This window comes from Ambystoma mexicanum, chromosome 3q, assembly GCF_040938575.1.
Source record: "Ambystoma mexicanum isolate Mex_15411 chromosome 3q, UKY_AmexF1_1, whole genome shotgun sequence".
NCBI lineage: Eukaryota > Metazoa > Chordata > Amphibia > Caudata > Ambystomatidae > Ambystoma > Ambystoma mexicanum.
In genome coordinates this window covers 1,184,983,449-1,184,998,495 of record NC_090926.1, presented here as the reverse complement: position 1 = coordinate 1,184,998,495, position 15,047 = coordinate 1,184,983,449, and the positions used below count along the sequence as shown (strand labels likewise).

Below are 15,047 nucleotides of genomic sequence, written 5' to 3'. Positions count from 1 at the left end.
TTGTACTCAGTTGGGTGAGACAGTCATAATGTTTGAGGTTAACTTGTTCCTGGTCATCAATATCTGTCCACCTGTTAGCCAGGGCTGTATTGGTCCAGCTGTTGCTTTCCATTTTCCAATTACTTGCATGTAGTCTGCATATTTGAAAACAGGTGTGTCTATGTTTTTTGAATGAGCCTCAAAAGTGGAGCCATGTAGATGTTATTTCATTTTATTTTATTAGATTTGATTAGAATGTGTGTCCAGCCTGGCCGTAGGGAGAGGGACTTGGGACTCCTTACAGGGTTCAGAGGTTAAAAAGATTGAAGATGAAACAGAAGTTACACAAGGATTTGAGGACAGGATTGCAAGATTAGGGTTGCCAAATGGTAGCAGTGGAGGAGGTAAGGGTTATATGTGTGGAAGCAGATATGTTTTGAGGCTCTTTCTAAAAGTGCTGATGGAGGGTGCAGCGCAGATGTGAAGAGGTAGGGTGTACCATGCCATGGCTACCAAGTGGCTAAATACTTGCTTTGCTGGGCATGGGAGTTTGCAGAGTGGAATGTGTTGGAGATGCTGGCTTGCTTGTCTGTTTTTGTGTGGGTGCTGTGTTTGGGAGTGCTGTGAAGGTAAACTGGGGTTTTGTGGTGGGTGGCTTTGAAAACAATGAGCTGCCCTTTGAAGGCAATACTTTGTAGTACAGGGAGCCAGTGGAGCTGGCCGAGAGCTGGTGTGATGTGTGAATGTTTTGGTAGGTGGAGGATGAGTCTGGCTGCTGCGTTTTGTGGCGCACGGGTCCCGCTGGGGAGTCCAGTGAAGAGAGCATGGCGTAGTCAAGCTTTGAGAGAGCCTTGCTAAATAGGAGAGATGATAGGGTCAATCCTCGCAGGACTCCACAGGTTTTTTTTGGTGAGTTGATTTTGAAAGGTGCCAACCAGGTGATTTCAGTTCTATCTGTCAGGAATCATTGTATCCACTGTAGTGTTGTAATAACTTAAGTGAGTACTGTTGTGCTTTGAAAGAGTCTCCTTGAAAACACAGCCTGCAAAAGCAAATGAGCATTTTCAAACCAACTATAAATATGCATTTGAACGTAAGTAGGAGTGCTAAAAAAAAAAAGTTTTGATGATGAGATTATTCTCCCTCAACCATATTTGGGGTACTAAATACATTTCTTACTCCTTCTTGGTAACAAAGTTGATATAGATGCAAAAGTGGTTATTTTACCTGTATTCTTGTGCCTCACTGTAAGGGCATTGACCAAAATTAATGTTGTAAGAACTTTAAAATGGATGCAGTATAGCCCTCATTACAAGTCCGGCGGTAACATTGCCGGTAAAACTGGTAAAACCGGCATGTTGCCGCCGGACTTGTAAACCGTTACCGGCACCTAGCGTCCTGTTAACAGGGACTTTACAAGTCCCGGCAGGCGGGGAGCTAGGTGCTGGTAATATGTTCTTCCCCTTTCCCATAGAGTCCGATGGGGACCATGGAAACACCGGCACCAGGAATAACGGTGCCAGTGCTTCTGTGAAAGTCTGTGGGTGCGTACCGGTCCGCCCGGCTAGTCAGACCTGATTGGTGGGAGGGCACCCGCCCACCAGACTTGTACTTTGCCGGTCGGGAAACAATGTTGCTGGTAAGCTTACCGGCACTGTTGTTTCCGAACCGGCAAAGTTGTAATGAGGGCCTATGTTTTTTAATAATATGTCAGTCAGTGTTAGTAAAAGGAGAAATGTCGGTAAAGCAACCTACGAGTTGCCAGACATCAATAATACATTTCAGCATTGCTAATTCATATCAACCTCTTCTGGGCCATAAATCCAGTCAGTCTAACAACAGATAGATCCTGAAAGCTGCAGTTTACAAAACAATTGCTGCAGGAATTGCATTAAGCTACTGAGTTAGCGTAGTGGGAAAATGGTATAAAACAAGCATACAGTCTTATTTAGCGTTAATTACAATGTGTTAGTGCTTGCCCCGAGCAGGCAGGTCCGAGAGAAGGAGCCCAGTGGAGATGGCAGCGCAGGATTGTGAGCAAAGAGGGGGTGACGGGAATATAATGGGAGCCACTGGTGGAAGCAAATGGGAGAGTAAAAGAGGAGCAGCTGTCAGCTGGCTCAGAATGGAGTCGTTAACCAATGATTCTGGCCCACGTTTTGAGCAACCTAATTGGCTGCTAATATAATGTAAACATATAAGCAGGAGCATTAAAGGTGCATGATCCAAACATCCAAACTAGCAGGCACGTGGCATGGAAGCATTATAAACACCAGGGCTAGCCTAGGTCTAATGAATTAATAGCCTTGCATATATAGCATCTCGGTGAATGGAAACCCCTGAAGGTTTGGGGTCATTCTATCCAGGGGTGTCCATTGCAGTTGCATTTTCAATCTTCATAAATGTTCTCCTTGTTTCATTGATAACACATATTTTCAGGTATAATTGAACAATTACAAGTGTCTTGCCGTTTGCCGCTTTGCATTTTAATGCTTGAATTGCCTGAAGACAAGTAATACTGTCTGGATAAAAGAGGTGGAAGGATCCGCTTTTCCTGGAGTGGGCCGGTGGTCTAAACACTATGGATAACTCTGAAGAAGCGGCTGCCATTTTAGGAGGAACGTAAAGGCACATGTGAGAGATCTTCCTGTTGGGGTCAACATATATGGTGGGTTTTTGCTCAGGAATATTACATATTGAAGGTAGAGTAGAGTAGGGTGAAGTGGGTTGAAACAGAGCGATCTGTGTTCAGTTCCAGGTTTGATTTCCATCGATTCATTCTTCAGAGGTCCTTGGAAAAGGACACATTGAGTTTGGTGTATCAATATCTATTTTTACCTGGAAAGGGGGAAGATTTTCAGTTTGTGGTTCGCCCTCATGATGATAGACTGAGGACTTATTAGCTGTAGGAAGGGCAATTTCTTACTTGCACCCCCACAAGAAGGGTTCCCAACCACAAACCAATATACTGTTGGGACGTCAGCATTATTTCGCTGGCTCTAAATTGGAGGAGTTAAACGTGTAATGATCCGGTCAGGGATGACCCTTGCTCTCTGTCTGCGCCACACGCCTTTCTGCTCCTGTCTATCCTCAAGGCCATTCTGGTCTTTGCTACAAAGGCAATTCTCAGATTATCTGTCCTTCTCCATTTTTTCCAATTTCTGTCAGGATTCTGTTTCTGACTATCTTCGCAACTCCAAATCATGTATGTCCCTATGCATTCTTTCATCTTAGTCCTACTAAAAGTGAAGTCCTCCTCCTTCCGGCAGGCTTGGTGTGGTCTTCTGATTCGCTCCTTTCTATACCAATCACATGTCTGTAGGTTCTCATCTATGCTCGGCTGTCTGCCTATCTCTTTCCTTCAGTGAGTCTGTCCTTCTCGATCTATAGATCTGCAGACGGGGTCTGATCATCGATTCTGCTTGCTTTTCTACCCTTCACGTCCCTAGACTCTGAGGTCCTCTTCTTTTCTGCCTGTAAGGTCCTGTTCCTTCCTGCAGAGTGGGACTGATCTTCGATTCTGCTAGCTTCCCTACCCTTTACATCTCTAGACTCTGAGGTCCTCTTCTTTTCTGTCTGTGAGGGCCTGTTCCTTCCTGCAGACTGGGTCTGGTTGTTGATTCTGCTCGCTTGTCTACTCCTCACATCCCTAGACTCTGAGTTTCTCTTCTTTTCTTCCTGTGAGGTCCTGTTAATTCCGGCAGACTGTGCTGATCTTCGATTCTGCTCGCTTCTCTCCCCTTCACATCCAGAGACTCTGAGGTCCTCTGGTTTTCTGCCTGTGAGGTCCTGTTGCTTCCTGCAGACTGGGTCTGATCTTTGGTTCTGCTCCCTTCTCATCCCTAAACTCTGAGGTCTTCTTCTTTTCTGCCTGTAAGGTCCTGTTCCTTCCTGCAGACTGGGCTGATCTTCGATTCTGCTAGCTTCCCTACCCTTTACGCGCCTTGAACCACTTGTGTATAGGCACGTTACAAATGCCATATCATATCATATCATTTACATCTCTAGACTGTTCCTTCCTGCAGACTGGGTCTGGTTGTTGATTCTGCTCGCTTGTCTACCCTTCACATCCCTAGACTCTGAGGTTCTCTTCTTTTCTCCCTGTGAGGTCCTGTTCATTCCGGCAGACTGTGTTGATTTTTGATTCTGCTCGCTTCTCTTTCCCTTCACATCCCTAGACTCTGAGGTCCTCTTCGTTTCTGCCTGTGAGGTCCTGTTGCTTACTGCAGACTGGGTCTGATCTTCGATTCTGCTCTCTTCTCTCCCCTTCACATCCATAGACTCTGAGGTCCTCTGGTTTTCTGCCTGTGAGGTCCTATTCCTTCCTGCAGACTGGGTCTGATCTTCGATTCTGCTCTCTTCTCTACTCTTCACATCTCTAGAATCTGAGGTCCTCTTCTTTCCTGCCTTTGAGGTCCTATGTCTTTCTGCAGACTGGGTGTGTGCTTCAATTTTGCTCTCTTCTGTGCCCTCTGCATCTTCCTTCTTCCTGCAGCTACCTCCCTTGGCTGACGACTGCCGATCTAATTTCTTGCAGTAACTCTCTCCTTGCCATCTGTACTGCAGACTGAGTGTGATCTGTGATTCTTCTTCCTTCCAAACCCTTTGCGCCTCTATCCCTGAAAAGTTGTAACAACATTTGAAAAAATGTGATTTCTTCTCACTTTTCACTGCTCTGAGCCCAGGATTCCATTACTAATGTTCTCTCTGCTGCATCGCTGTTTATCTATAGTACTCAATCTCTTCATGTACTGTTGGGGCCCCGTTGAACTTATTTTCAACTCTGCTCTCCACCATGGTAATAAATGCCCATCATTTGCACACGTCTCTCCACTTCTGATGTCTGCCTTCTGCACTCCTTTCCTCTCTTGTCTGCCTTTGCTTGATTTGCCTTGTTTTTAAATTCCTGCAGGGCTTACATCCTCCTTATCTATCATCTCTGATCTTCCTCTTTTTCTGTCTCCACTTCCCACTCTGCCTCTCACATCTGCTTAACCGTCCCTCAAAGCTTTTGTGCTTTTTCTCACTGTTCTTATTGGACATTCTCAAAATCTGTGATCCTGTACAATAGTCTTGTTATGGAGGGGCAGAGGGAAAAACAATCAGTTCAAAAAAATACTAAATTGTGAAGGACTCAGGTGCCCGTCAAAACCAAGCTTATTTCATATCATCAATCTAAGGTTAATGATGCCCACGGGCTGATGTGCGCTCTACAAATCTGAATAAATAAGGTGGGACAACATACATGCATTTCCCCTTGTAGCTCTCATTTTCCAGACAATCACAGACTGGTTTTGTTACACAATTACGTCAGAAACAACGTCATATTTCATCATCAATTTATCAAACCTACAGGGGACGGAGGTTAGTTAGTAAGTCGATCTACATATAGAACATTTAAAGGTTAGTCAGTTAATTGGTGGATACCTATTTGATGGCTTCACCTGGGCCCATCCTACCTACAGATACAATTTCTAATACATCACTATAGGGTTAATTGATTAGTTGGCGCTACCAATCATGGGCAGTGTGGCAGGGGTATTTCCTAATGGTTGGCATCTAGCCTATCAACCTTGGACATTTTGACAGGATGGCAATATATACGAGTGAAGCACAAGTGGGGGAAGAGACTTCTGTGGTCTGCCATATTGTCAATGAGAGAATACCCACAATCATCCCAAAGCAATGAGGCATTCCCTTATCCTTTAAACTTGGTCTTGTGTGCCATTTGCTGTTTGTTTGCAGGGAGTTCTGCATGTATGTTTGGCAAATAATGAATTGTTTTCCATATCTGGGTGACGTGTTAGAATGCCATGTTTGAGAGTGAATTTCCTTCTATTTACTAAGGTTTTAGCTAGTTATAACATTCCAGTTGAGTTCTTTGTGGCTACTCATGGCGCTGGTTACTTACTTTCTATGCTGACTTTTGGCAGGCTGATCTTGTGCACCTAGACTTCGAGGGTTGTTTTTGTGCTCGTATTAAACCTGATTAACTGGGGAGTCTGCCATGCCTCATCCTGGGAACTGTTATCTGGTGCCTGTGTTCCGCTCATCCACGACTCCCTTCCCAGTTCCTAACCTTGGATCTTGCTGCAAGCTTCTGTTTGGGCTCTGCATGAATATGTGTTTCTGTGGATTCAGCCTTTTGAGTTTTCTGAGGCCTTGCGGCTTGTGCTCGTTCTGAGACATGCGGCTGCTTCCATCTTTGGGAAGATGGCTGCCCAGTTACACTCTCGCTTCCATGTTAGCGAGCTATGTTCATGTGTCATTCATGTTGCAATCACTTTATATATTTGTTATGTTAATGTTCTTCATGTCTAATGTGTGCTAAATGAGTTTTCTTTCCCTGTCTAAATGCATATATTACCTATTGTACATGTTCTTCAAGTGGAGTGCATGTTTTTTTTTTCTTTTCTAATGCATGTACTTCTAATTTGTGTACTTCTTGTATATGTGAATGGTCGTCTAGTTACTCTATATATAGCATAAAAACTACCTGTCACTCTACTAGTCAACTCATCTATCTTATTCATAGCAGTCATTTTGTGGTTTTAGTTGGACTCATCTTCCACCCTTAGGTTCTTGGGGCAGTCGGTATCGTTTCTCACCTGGACAATACCGGCGAGGGACAGGGATAGGAATCGGTACTTGCATATGCATTTGAGTATGGGCAGTGGGTATCACCTGTGTATTCATCTGCCCCATTCCAGTCTTCAGGCCCATCTTCTCCACCTAGAACCGTGGTCTGAAACCTGTGGCTCTACTGAGGTTTTGGTCTACAACGCCCATCAGACAAAGTCAGCATAATCGATGATGAGGGATCATGAGATTTGTAGTACACAATAATGTGAGAGCTGTACGTTCTGTGAGATCTGTGATCTAGACTCTTTTTTCAAGTGCCGTAGGTTTAACACATTCATATGCTCACTGTACCTTTAGATGTAATCTTTGTACAGCGTCTAAGAAAATTAAATGATGCTATCAAAACCACATGCTGACAGTTTACCAGTAGCTTCGACCAGTACCTCATAGTCACCGCTATTGCAAAATAATGTAGCACAATAGGCCAGAATGGGAAATCTTCAGACATATTCTTGCTGGTAAGATAGCGCAGTGCGTTGCAGACTTGCTGCTGCGATCTGTGCCTGATATGCGGATTCCAGGTTCGAATCCTGACAAAGCCAACTCACCCTTTCATCCTTCCAAGGTTGATAAATGATTACCAACTTTGGTTGGGTGATATTGTATGTAAATATGTTCTTTGTAAATTACTTTGGCGAAAGTGCTTTACAAATAACCGAATTATCCTTCTTGACACCAACATTTTAAATTATAATGGAAACACACAACACTCAACAAATGCTTTTCTACTCTACAACCCACGATACACAAATAAAAGACGAACATCTGTCATTTAAGACCAAAGAAGAGGGTGAGACAATGTTACAACATCCACAACTGCTTGGAGGAAAACTGTACACAAAAGAAACAGCAAACCAAAGAGATGTATCCTCACATAAAACCTCATCCACCCGCCCCCGCCCCCCGCCCCCGCTGCATCAGTATAGCCCGTAAGGTCGTAGAGCACCCACGCTTTCATAAGATTCCGATGCGCATAGTGCCATTGACCTTATGCAGGGTTTTAATGGCATATGTTCCAGAAAGAGCCATGTTATTGTAGCCTCTTAATGTTGAATGGATCATTGAAGTGGTTACTACTGTTTCGGTAGAATCATTCATTAAATGGGTGAGAGCTATTTAATAATAATAATAATAGTAGTAATAATAGTTATTATAATAATAATGATAATCTTATGCTTAACTGGCAACTGCCACAAGTGATTGCCTTTTCATGTGACTTTTCAGAACATCTTTGCTAGGTATCCTCCACATTCAGTAATTCCTGCTCATGTGCTGCGTTGTTCCTCCAAAGGAGGGTGAGCAGAATGCTGCCGTGTTGGACTCACTGCAAATGCTGATCCAACATGGATCCCACGCCAGCACGCTGATTACTGAACAATAGATGTGACAGGACAATCGTACAAAGCCTCACACTCTCTGATCCGGATGGCTACTGCCACTGTAGCCCTCCTTGGACTACTGCAATGCTCATAAGGTGGGCTGCCCTGGTTCCCCTCAAAGGCGACTTCAGAGAGTCCAACATGCAGCAGCTCGGGGTACTCATCCTTCCTGCCAGGGGTGTTGCTAGGTCTGGAAAAGATACGGGGCTACACTAATGTCGGGATTGTCGGGACTCGGGGCTAGCTAGGCTTTTGGTTGTAGCCCCTGAGATTCTACTCGGGGCTACAACCAAAGACCCAGGGCTATAGACTGCTTAGCCCCCTCACCCCTAGCAACACCTCTGCTGCACTCCGTCAAATCCCGCTGGCTTCTGGCCCATTTCCGGGTTCAGTTTAAGACCCTGTGCTTGACACACTGAGCATGTTCTGACCCCGCCTCTCCTAAAACCAAACTCCTGCACTCGTCCCCCCAACGTCAGAAAAAGACAGTCTTAGTTTGGGGCACTGAGATGAGCAAAAAAGTGTATTGCGTTTAGTATTGCAAGACAAACGGACAGCATCCTAGTATTAAACCATTCCTAACCCACTCACCCGATACGCTCTCCAGCATTTCTCCTTCAATACACTTCAGACGCTCAATCTTACAAAGACAAAAAGCACTTAACAGGCCTTCTAGTAAATTATTATCGTTGTCTCTAAAACAATGACGGTGTTAGTCTCCAGTTGCTGGTCCAGCCCTTTATGTCCATGCCCTTAAAGTGTCACATGATCGATATCTTCCTGGTAAATCATAGCTACGTGCACACATTTCCGGTGTTGTCCTTCTCAGGGGAGGGGCGTACAGCCTCCACGCCCGGGCACTTTCCTCTTCAGATGAACAATTCATTCTGGTTTAGACCAGGCCGCAGGGGTGTTGCTAGGTCTAGAAAAGATATGGGGCTAAGCTAATGTCGGGATTGGCAGGACTCGGGGCTAGCTAGAATTTTGGTTGTAATACCTGAGCGTCTATCCGGGGCTACAACAAAAAGACCCGGGGCTATAGCCCCTTCATCCCCCCTACCCCCTAGCAACACCTTGGTCACCAGGGCGATCTGTTGACACAAAACTGGTGGTCTTGCCCCAGGAATCCCAGGCAGGCCAAATGCCTGGTGTCAGCGAGATCAAAGTAACCAGCAATGCCTGGTGCCAGTAAAAGTAGGGGAGGCCTGAAACACATGTCTGCTAAGATATAAGGAAAAACAACAAATAACAGGCATATGTGAGAGGCATTCTGATGCAGCCAAAATGTGTCACGCTTCTCATTTACCATAGGAACCTCTCCCAGTCCTGCCCTTCATTTTCATAATCTTCCCGAGACCTGTGATTAGCTGCTCATTATTATTATTATTATTATTATTATTATTATTATTATTATTATTATTATTATCATTATTATTATTACTATTATTAATAATAATCAAAATATAATTATTATTACATATTATTTTTCTTGAACTCCATTGAGGGGTGGACTATGTCCTTTCACACTACCTGTAGATTATTTACGGAAGTTACATGGATTCCACCTGCAGAAACTGGGGGCTCTTGCTCTTTTTTTCTGTACCCAAGGTCTGTGGGACTCTTTGCCTCCGGCCACCACTTTCCAATGTCACCCTGACTCTTCACATCGAGTATGGCCGGGGGGTTTTCCTTCTTCTACTCTAGTATAGCGCCAAGATGCCTATGGGTCTGTTTCATGCACCAAACATGCCAAATGTAAACAGAAAAAAGCGCTTCACTATAGGAGCAAGCATGGGCTCATAATGACTGCAAAATGTCTCTCTATTACCTACACACAAAGCAAAACTGTTAGCTTTTGCAGTGCTTTTCACAAATTTTTTTTACAGGACTTCCGTGAAGGGCATGCACACTGCTGATGAAGGCACACCTAATTAAGACATTTGTATTACACCAGATGCACCTTTAGAGCTCCAATTAAGCCATTAACTCCCAGAAGACAGCTTGGAATTAATCACGGGCAGGAACTTCCAGCACATAATTTGATGTCACTGATTTGTACATCTCGTTCGAAGAGATCTCAGGGGTAGGTGCTATGGGTGAGGAAGGGCACGACGTGATGGGAATGGCCATATGAACTAGCATGGCCATCTTCATATCCCATATCCCTCGTAGATTTACCCCTAAGTGATAGTTTTGGCGTAATGGTGGCGCTTTAGCACAACCTAACAGCTAAAACTAGAAATATATTTGCCACTCTATGGACATCATGCCATGTTTGACTGTATTTCGGAGAAATGACTGCCAAACTACCCCCAAACAGAATTACCGTTAACAAACTTGGTCCCACGGATTTACAGCAGGATTACAAGTGGTGGCAGGTGGTGTAAATCCCCATTGTTTGTAGTCAATGGGACTTGACAGGGATTTTGGCGGAATTATCGCCTGCGGTAATTCCGCGGATTTTTCGGTGTCAAGGTAAAGGATTTACAGCCAGCATTTAGCTGGAGGTAAATCCTCCACTTGTTTGGAGTAGTGATTACAATGATTTCACGGAATGACCACCACTTTCCTACCGCTCTCCCACATTCAGAATGAGGCCCTATGTGCTTTAATATTGCACTGTGTCAAACAGAAAACATCTACACTTTTTCATGGAGAACACTTGCAAAACAAAACTGTATGACTGCATTGAAATCTTCCCCAAAATAGCTGCGTTGTGCCCCGACAGGAAACCATACTGACCACAATGGTTTCATAGTGTCAGTAGCGCTCTTGCCCTCGTAGTGTAGCCGAGGAATTCTTCTCGCCAATCTACCGAACTAGTCAGTACAATCAACGACCAGAACAGTTGATTGGCGGAAAGATGGAATGCCAACGAAGAATCCAGAGCCCGATGGAACAGGATGTCTTCTCAAGGAGTACAGGCAAGACCCCCAGACAGCTGTACTAAGCAAATATCACCTAGTTGCGATTTTATGCCAAACAAATGCAGAGATCAGAATAGAGTTCAACCACTAACCTGTGTTGTTCTTCAGAATCTCCGACTCTCCAAATATTCCCAAAGAAGGAATAAGAAGTAAGGTAGAGGCAAGAAGCAGGTGAAAATCCAAGCTGAATGTCCAACGAGCAAAACCTAACCCGACGGCACGAGGACGCCTAGAGGTACAATAAAGGCAGTCTCTAGTCCATGTACCAAAGGTGCAGTGTTCCAATGCAGGAGAAGAATGTAAGGTAAGCGGGAGACAGTACACATCAGTAGCAGGGCTGATCCGTGGACGATCCTAGCAGAGCAGGACCGAGGACGATCCGAGGTCGAAGAGCAGGGCTGGCAGCAAAGGTACAAGGAGTAAGCAAAGCAGGTCCGTGGAAGATCCGAGGTCGAAGAGCAGGGCTGGCAGCAAAAGTACAAAGGAGTATGCAAGCAGGTCCGTGGACGATCCGAGGTCGAGAAGCAGGAAGACAAGGCAAGGAGGGACAAGAAGCTGGATACGAAAGAAAGCAAGCCGCTAGAATACAAGATTCAGAAGCGCCGGCAAGGCGCACAGGCGTGGCTTAAATAACAGTCACATGATCACTATACGTCATTCAACGTGTAGGGGGAAAAGTGACGGACGTGAGAGGACGCCATCGTCGCCATGCCAACTTCCAAGATCCCGGCAGACGAGATCTTAAAGGGACCGTAACCACCATTCGCCGACAAATACGAGAACCACAAGTATTAGGTCTCGTGGAAGCCGGATAACTACGGCGTCCCAACACTGATGGTCTCTGCCGATACTTGACAGTTTCCTTCCCCAAAGAGGCCCCCACACGCCGAGATCTCCAAAAACGGGACAACAAAACCGGGGCATGTATGTTTTCACATGGCTCCCAAGTGCGATCCTCCGGACCATAACCCTTCCAGTCAACATAGTAGAGTCTTTTACCGTTCCGAACCTTGGTGTCCAAGACGGCTGATACCTCATATTCCACAGCACCCCGAACCCTGACAGGCGGAGGATGGGCGGGAAGACGGGTATCAAGACGGCATGGTTTAATCAAAGACACGTGGAAAACTGGGTGTAGTTTCCACGAATGGGGGAGAACCAGACGCACCACTGCCGGGTTAATGACATGCGATATAACATATGGCCCAACAAAACGTGGGAGCAACTTCCTCTGACCAGGCAGGCGTAAATTGCGGGTGGATAACCAGACGTTCATGCCTGGGAGATACACCGGAGCAGGGGTACGATGCCGGTCCGCATATAACTTGGTCCTGTTCTGAGCCTCCAACAATCGTCTCTTAACCTGGACATGGGTGCCGGAAATGTCCCTAACACAGGCAAGGGCAGCAGGATTGTGAGCCGGCAGTTCAGGGGCGAGAGGCAAGGAACGTGGATGTTGTCCATACAGGGCAAAGAAAGGAGAAACCTGTGTAGCAGTGTGGAGCGAATTATTGTAGGCAAATTCGGCCATGGACAGTACCGAAAGCCAATCGTCCTGACGCTGAAAGATGAGACACCGTATATACTGTTCCATAGTGGCATTCAGGCGTTCGGTCTGCCCATCCGTCTGAGGATGATAAGCACTTGAAAATCGAGCTTCAATACCTAAAGTAGCCGACAAGGCTCTCCAAAAGCGTGAAGTAAATTGAGGACCGCGATCGGAGATAATTATAGAAGGAAAACCGAACAACCTAAACACGTTCCGCAGAAAGAGATCCGCCAGTTTAGGAGCAGTAGGGATCCCTTGACAAGGTACAAATAGTGCCATTTTGGTGAAATAGTCGATGACCACCCAAATAGTATCAAAACCGTCCACCATAGGTAGTTCCACAACGAAATCCATGGAAATGGAGGACCAAGGGTGATCTGGAAGAGGCATAGGTTGGAGCAAACCCACGGGTTTGCCATGTGATGTCTTACACTGAGCACAAACCGAACAGGTATTTATGTAATCAGTAACATCCTGCAATAAAGAGGGCCACCAACACCACCTTTTCAGTAGATCAACCGTCTTCCTAATACCTGGATGAGCAGCCAGAGATGAGTCATGACACCATTGTATAGCAGTACGTCGCGTCTCTAGAGTAGGCAGGAATATCTTACCCTGCTTATAGGGCAATGAATTTATGATCTCCAGTCTGTATTTGGTTACTTCTGGCGGATCGTTTCGAAGCCATTCCTGTATAAAGGACTTAAGTGACGGACGTAAAGAGCAACCACAAACCACCTGAGTGGGTAACAGAGGTACACCAGTGGCGTGAGAGGGTTTGGCGGGTCCATGTAGACGAGAGAGAGCATCCGCTTTAGAATTCTGAGAACCAGGACGATAGGAAATAGTGAAATCAAACATTGAAAATAATTCATGCCAACGGGCATGTCGTGCAGTGGTACATTTCACTGAATGAAGGGCCAAGAGATTCCTATGATCCGTGAACACCTGAACAGGTACTTGAGAACCCAACAAATGATGCCTCCAAACCAAGAATGCGTCCCTGATAGCCAACAATTCGCGCTCCGTGATGGTATAATTCCTTTCATAAGGCGTTAACTTTCTGGAATGAAAGGCTACTGGATGTAAACCTGCATCATCTGGGCAATGTTGGGACAGGATAGCCCCCAAGGCCACATCCGAAGCATCAGCCTCGACTATGAATAGTTGGGTCGGGTCCGGATGCTGGAGCACAGGTGCTGAGGTGAAGGCGGACTTCAGAGAGTCAAACGCCTGTTGAGCCTCCCCATTCCAATGGAAGGATCTCTTGGAGCTAGTCAGAGCCGTAAGGGGACAGACAATGGCTGAAAAGTCTTGAACGAAACGTCGATAAAAGTTCGCAAAACCTAAAAAGGATTGCAACGCCTTCAGATTGTTGGGAACCGGCCAATCCAGAATAGCAGAGACTTTAGATCTGCTCATTTTGACTCCTTTGTTGGTGATGTTAAAGCCAAGGAACTCGACCTCTTGTACGTGGAAGAGACACTTTTCCAGTTTGGCATATAAATAATTGTCCCGTAGACGTTGTAAGACTCTACTGACCTGAACAACATGGGTTTCATGGTTGGGGGAGTAAATCAGAATGTCATCTAGATAAACTATCAGGAATTGATCCAACATATCATGAAAGACTTCATTTATGAAGAACTGGAAAGTGGCGGGGGCGTTACTTAGCCCGAAGGGCATTACAGTGTATTCGTATAGACCGTATTTAGTTTTAAAGGCGGTCTTCCATTCATCCCCTTCACGTATGCGTACAAGGTTGTACGCCCCACGTAAGTCTAACTTGGAAAAGACCTTGGCCGAGCCGAGCTGATCAAGCAAGACTGATATCAGAGGAATCGGGTATTGGTTTCTGACCGTAACAGCATTCAAGGCCCGATAGTCGATACAGGGGCGAAGGTCCCCCTCCTTCTTTGGAACAAAAAACAGAGGGGAAGCTGCCGGAGAACGCGAAGGCCGAATGAAGCCGGATTTTAATGATTTATCGATGTATTCCTTAAGTATGACATCCTCCTTGGGTGTTAACGAATAAATCCTGCCAGATGGTATCTTGGCCCCAGGAATCAATTCTATAGGACAATCAAAAGGCCTGTGGGGTGGAAGGATTTCTGCCCCACTTGCGTCAAAGACATCCCGATATTCTCGATACTCTGAGGGCAATTGAGTGTTGAGAACAGCTCCTATCGTGGAGGCGGAATCCATGAGAGCATGGCTTGGGCTAAAGGTTTTCTGAACTGATGTCAAACAGAACTGGTCACAATGTTCTGAGAGGAAGTTCACTTCCCCCGACTGCCAATCCACCACAGGGTTGTGTAGTCTCAACCAAGGAAGCCCCAGGATAACTTTAAGCTGTGGGGCGGCAATCAGGTCAAAGGTGATCTCTTCAGTATGCCCACATTCCGTCCTCATGACCAAAGTAGCAGTACGCTCAGTCACTAGACCAGAAACCAGGGTTGAGCCATCGACCGCATTCACGACCTCGGGGCAGTCTTTGGAAACAATCTGTATACACAGCTCTCGAGCATAATCACCATCAATATAGTTCCCCGTGGCACCTGAATCCAAAAC

The 15,047-nt window shown here is 45.6% G+C and overlaps 1 protein-coding gene across 3 annotated transcripts in view; it reads left to right on the top strand.

The window, feature by feature from the left end:
* OLFM2 (olfactomedin 2) overlaps window positions 1-15,047 on the top strand; it is a 1,338,492-nt gene that overhangs the window by 924,700 nt on the left and 398,745 nt on the right. The window lies entirely within an intron of this gene.